We start from the raw sequence: 6,187 nt of genomic DNA on the forward strand, positions 1-6,187 counted from the left end.
GGCCCTTGCCTCTCCAGATCTTGCACTCCCCTCTGAATTCAACCTCATTTTCTGCTTCCCAGCCCTTTTGGAGACACAGGACTGGGTTGGTCACAAAAGCACTTGTTCCCCTCTGCGTGGGGGAAATGGCCTCTGTTTCACTCGTCTGCCGTGCCCATCTTCCTGATGGTTGATGACAGCCCTATTAAGAGATATAAGGGGTGGTTCCCCGGGGTGGTTCACAGCCCCTAGGCAATGTAAAGCCAGTGGGAGTCTGTCTGGAGAAGGACTCAGCTGTGTGATCGTGGCCATTGCAGCTGGATTAATCAAACCCACTGTTAACACTTTCCTGGGGCACACAGGTCCCCTACCAGCCCCAGAGCACAGGCCTCCAACCAGCACGTTGCTCTGATTGAGCTGCAAATGCTCCAGCTCCTTAGTTTGCTCTGCCTCAGATCGATGAGTGCAAGTGGCTCCAATCAATTCCACTTTACTGCTTGCTATCGAGTTCAGATCCATGCTCTTCCAGCTGGTCCCGCTTCCTTTGTTCATCCAGAGGAGGCATTCAGGCATCTTATCCCACCTGGAAACCACTGTGCCCTTGCAGGGTCAAGCCCCCCAAATAATACCCCGTGGATGCAGATGTTCCTTCTTGCCCTCCCTACCAGAGGGCCAGCAATGAAGGGGTTGAATTTGTGCTACAGCTGGAACCCTGAAAGTGTCAACCTGGCCGGGCAGAGTGTGAAAGCGGGTGGCTGGATGAGGCCATGAGATTTGCATGATATAATATAGCTGTTGCCACCAAGCCGGCATCTGTGATGAGGTTTCCCTGCCATGAGCCTGGTTTTGCTGGGGAAATACCAAAGGCAGCTGCAGAGAGCTCTTGTGGTTTGGCTCCCCTGTGCCTGTGGGCACCAAGTACTCCTTCAGCTCTCTGGAGCTTGAGCCCACACAAAATGATTTTACGGAAAAAAAAAAATAACGCCAAAGAGTTTACATAGTGGCTGTTCGGAAATTTCCCTCAAACCCATACGTGGCATTTGTCGGTGAAAGAGGCTTTTCTCACACTCCATGTCAGTCCTGAAGTAATTTTTTTTCTCGTATCTGTCACCCAGCTCTCTTGCTGGTCTGTTTCCAGGGTGCTGTGCCTGGATTTGTGGAAATGAAGTTGCCCACGGCTCTCCACACCTCGTCAAGTGTTAATGAAATAACGGATCACACCATAAAGCAGTTATGACGCTCAGGGTCATGGATATGCAGAGGGCTGTCAGCGCTGAGAGCAGAGGCAGAAAAGGTACTCAGCGTGGCTGAGGTGATGACCGATATATCTGGCTCTGAGCTGGCAGATGTCTGTCAGTGAGTTGTCTCTTCTTTTGGTCAATTAGCATGGTTTCAATTATATTATCAACTGCATAATGATTTATTTTGAGAGAAAGCTTGGGGAGCTGCAAAAAGTGTCTGCAAGAATTTGCTTCATTTGGTAAACACACATGCTTTGGGCATATCGTGCATGTCTGGACAGACAGTGTCCGAGTGGCCTAAATGCACTTATAAAGCCTGGGTCTGCATCACACGTGCGAGTGTTGATGCAGAAATGTCCTAGTTTGTGATGCTTGGGAGGAGCAATGTGTCACATCATATATGGGACTTGGTATGGGCCCATGTTCTCCATGTTCCTCCTTGCTTTCCCGCAACACATTGCTTGTCTTTGGCCCTTGCCACCCCTGTGCAACTCATTGCGGCAGGCTGGGGTGAGAGGGGGCTGCAGAGCATCTTGTGCAGAGCATCCTTTCCATGCCAGCCTGCTCCTTGCCCTGGCAGCGAGCTGGGATGGGTAGGCATGACTGCTCTGTGCCGTTTCCTTCCAGCCTGGTGGGAGCTGGGATATCTGGAAGGGATGAACGAAGCTTGCAGGCTCCTAAGTGCTATGGAGCAACCAGTGGAGGATGTGCTTGGTGTGCAGAAGAGGGGCTGCTGAAAGAGGGACGCTTCCAGCTTGGGAATGGCTTCCCAAATGAAAGCATGCTGCCTGTGTGATATATCTGGGAGCAGTATCCCTGCACATGGGCAGCTGCTGTGGCGAGAGCAGCCTGTCTCACCTACTACCCAGTGTTTGATGGTCTCCTGGTATAAGTGTGTAGCAACATTTCCCCTGGATGCGATCCCTGCCTCTAAATATTTGCAAGTTTCCTTGTGCCAGTCTTTGTATTTACCAGTGCTTGATGGATTTCTTTCTGTGGATTTGTCTGGTCTTGTTCCTAAACCACGTAGCATCTGCAGCGGCCCATGGCAAGGAGGGCTGCTGTGCGCTGGGTCACCTCCTTGAGTTTATCCCTGATCTACCAGTCTCTCCTCACCCTCCCCCAGCCACACAGACCTCTGCCCTGTGACCCCTGTTGTCTCCTTCCTATGCCAAAGAGCCCTGGTTCATCACACACCCCACGTGCAGAAACCTTTGATCATCCTGTTGCCCTTCTCTGCGCATTTTCTAGCTCCGCTGTATCATTGGGATGGGGGGACCAAGACTGTACACAGGCTGGGACTCACCAGGGAATAGTGGCACCTCTGATGTCATCTCTACCTTTTCCTAACCCTTCCTATCAGTTTTGATGGAGAGGTTTTGCAGTTTTGACCTCTGCTGAGTGCTGAGGGGATGTTTTCACAGACGGTCAGAGCTCCCGGTCCCAGAGCCCATCACTTTAGTCATGAGGCAGGGCTTGGTTTCCCCATGCGTGTCACTTCCATGATACTGGCTTTCATCTCGTTTTATTGCCAAGTTGCTCAGCCTCTAAAAGACCTCCTGCAATGCTTAGCATTCATCAGCAGTATCCAGAATAATTCAATATTATTAGCAAATTTTGTCACTTCTCTACTGACCTCATGTCATCAAAGGATCTGCTTGTGGAAATGTGGGTGACTTCTCTCAGCTGGATCACCCTCAGGTGCGTGCTGGCTCTTTCCAAGAAAGCCACTCGCTTTGGAAAAAAGAAATTCACTTTAAGAGAGCTGTGTCAACTCTTTCCCAATATGTCACATTTATCCATCTGTCCTCTAACAATGCCAGTTTCCTACTCCTTATGCCAATTTTTGTTCATTTGTAGAGAACAGATGTGTCATTTATCAGTCTGTGGCTCTTTGGCTGCCTCCTGGGAAGCATTTTTGGTGTCACAGTTGCCATCTTCCAGTCCTCATGTCCCCTGCTGTACCCAGACCTCGGGGGAGGTTGGGGTGTCACCCAGCAGACATGACATCCTCCCGGTCCCTGCTGTGCTGTGCAACAGGGCTTGTGTAGGGTGCTCCTGAGAAGGGAAGGGGCTGGAGTCACCACAGACATTTCTAAGCTCCCGGGGATGGCTTTTATTCGAAGCTGCAGAAGAATCGCCTGGAGATTCAAGGGGCTGCACACTTCCCTGCAAGCCAGGGGAGATGCTGGTGTCAGGGGTAGCAGCCGATCCAGTGCCTGACTCAAGTGACATGTTGGCAAGTGTCAAATACTAAATTAATCCCCCACATCACCAGTGGGTGAATCACCTTCCAGCACCTCCTCAAGAGCGTGCAGGAGCAGAGACCTTCTCCTCTGAGTCACCAAAAGCTGCTGCCTGGGGGATGCTGGGCTGTGTCCACACCGCCCAGGGTTAAATTGGAAGGGAACGTTTACTGGGCCACGTGGCCTGAGTCCTCCTAGACTCAGGGAAGGTATCGTGTCCTGTTCTTGGCCCAGGCTGCCAAACAGGGCTCCTGTCCCCAGCTGTGGGTGAGCACAAGGAACACTCAGGGTAGCTGAAGCAGCTCCTCACACCCAGGAGGACGGGTGAGGGCTCAGGATGCACACGGCTCTCTGCAGGGCTGGCAGGAGCCTGGAAGATGTTGCCTGGCTTTTTCTTCCTGGTGCATGCTCTGACCTGTCTGGGAAGTGTTTACCCAGGCAAGCAGCTATTGCTGCCTTCGGTGAGAGGAAGGGCCGTGCTGTGAGCTTCAGCCCAGAGATGACAGAGAAGAGCTTCTGGACCCTCCAGAGATGGAGAAGAGGGTGGGAGCAGAACTCAAGTGCAGAGGTTTAGCCCTGGGTCCTTGCAGGCCACTGCAGAAGGCCTCCTGTCTCCGCTATTCCTGTGGTCTGTAAGAGTGAGCCAAAAATCACTTCTATGCAGCCATGGGTTGTTCTCCTCCTGACTGCGGACTGTGTGCACAGCAGCTCCACCACCGTCCTTCCCTCCTTCCTGGGGGCTCCATGTACTGCGGGCAGTGTGAGCAGCAGGCAGCCCCCAGGGCTGCACATCCCGTCGGGGGGTTTCCTGCTGCGGCTGTGTGAGAGAGCAGCTGAAATGTGGAGTCTGGCATGCAAGTGGTGCAGCGTGTGCTCCCTGATCCTCTCCCATCTGCCAGTCCCACCCCGCATCCCCTGCCAGTCCCACATGAGCAATGCTATGTGACAGCCATCTGTCACGGCAATCCGCTGGGTCATGGGGACTCGCAGGCGGAGTGTCATCATGGCCACAGTTATGGCATCGGGGCCGGTCTCTATGGTGCAGGCATCAAACCCGGGTCCCAACATGCATCAGATACTAGGGATGTGAACAGTTGGGGATTGGAGCAACACCAGCTGCAGTGTGAGACACAGATGGAGCTTGGCTTTGGCGGTGTGAATGCAGAAATCCGTCGCTGCTTCTTCAAACCTGAAATGAACTGCTGTGAATGGAGGGATGTCACTAGTGTCTCGTCACGACTGCACAAAAAATATGAGCCTGTGCTGAGCCACACAGGGTGTAAGGAGCTCATTTGGTCTCCCTCTGGACTCCCCTTCAAAGTTGCCCAAGCACAAAGAAGTGTCACAAGGGGGGCTCCCACCCCAGCTATGTTCTCCTCACCCTGCTGTCCCATGTTGCTGTCTGGGTGGTTTGGCCAGGGGAAGCCAATATCATGCTCAAATCTGAGGGCTCAGCTGGATCCAGGGATCTTCTTGATGCCCCTCCAGGCTCTGCTGAAGCCTCAGGTGAGAAAAGGATGCCCCACTGGGCACAGATCAGAGAACAGGGCTACGTTGGGTCAGGTGCCCACCTGCCAAAAGGCCACAGAGGAATTTGGAAGAGAAACAGGCCCAGCAAATGGTGAGGACGTGCTGGGGTCCTAGGTGGGCTCAGACCACAGACCCTCTTTATCCCCAGCATGGCCCTGGTGCAGCTGCCTCACCAAAGAGGGAGCGATGGGAGGGATATGACAGGATGGGATGGGAAGAAAGGACCTCTGCAATTCCTCTGGTATGGTAGTATTTAAAAAAACCCACCACCACAAGCTAGATCTCTCCTCGCTCACCTCTCAGGCGACACTGAGCATGTGTTTTCCAGGCCTGAGGATTTAACAAGAGCCATCTCCAACAGATGTTGCTGAACATCCTCCTTGGTTACTGACAGAGGCTGAAGGTCCTCTCAGTCTCATGTGCCATCAGCCCTGCATCCTGCTTTCTTCCAAATGCCGGACAGACAGATTTATTGAGAACCTCTGTCTTTTCTGCATTTTAATAACAATCTCATTATACCCATCTGCTGGGACTGAGGTCTGCTGCTAGACCTCAAACACTGCCTTGTATTCACTCTATTCCTGGCAGACACTTTTTCTCCTCCTGATGGCTTTTGTGTCTTGCATTCCCTACGCTCTGAAATTTCCAGTCTTGGTTTCCGGGTGCCATGGCTGTCTTATCCCTAGGGAGGAAGCTCCCTTGATGTCTGGTTGGACCTGGGGGATCTGGCTGGGTTTCTTGGGCAGGAGCACACAGTGTGTGTGTACTCAATGAATCAGCAAATCTGTGACTTGGTGGGCTCACTGGGCAAGTGTTTGGCATGTGCTGTGTCATGCCGGCACAGGAGGCTCAGCTCATTGGCAATTCCATCCCAGCTCTCCTCCTGTGCAGGGGCTGGAAGAAAGGAGGGTCACCACAAGATGCGCCTCTCTCCAGGCACCCTCTCCTCCCTGCAGCAGGTACCCCGACAGCCACATCCCAACATCTGTTCCCATAGTAGGGCAGGAGCCGGGCTCATGGTGTGAGGACAGGCAGGACCACACCGTGGCATCTCTTCCCCTCACTGCATGCCCCTGCATGGTTCCACCTCTGTGATGGTCCCGCTTTCAGAGCATCTTGCCTCTGGCCCCCTTCCCTTTCAGGCACTGTTGACCATGGCCTTTAGGGGGATTCAGCCTGCGAGCAGGGCCA

This window comes from Ciconia boyciana, chromosome 8, assembly GCF_034638445.1.
Source record: "Ciconia boyciana chromosome 8, ASM3463844v1, whole genome shotgun sequence".
Classification (NCBI taxonomy): domain Eukaryota; kingdom Metazoa; phylum Chordata; class Aves; order Ciconiiformes; family Ciconiidae; genus Ciconia; species Ciconia boyciana.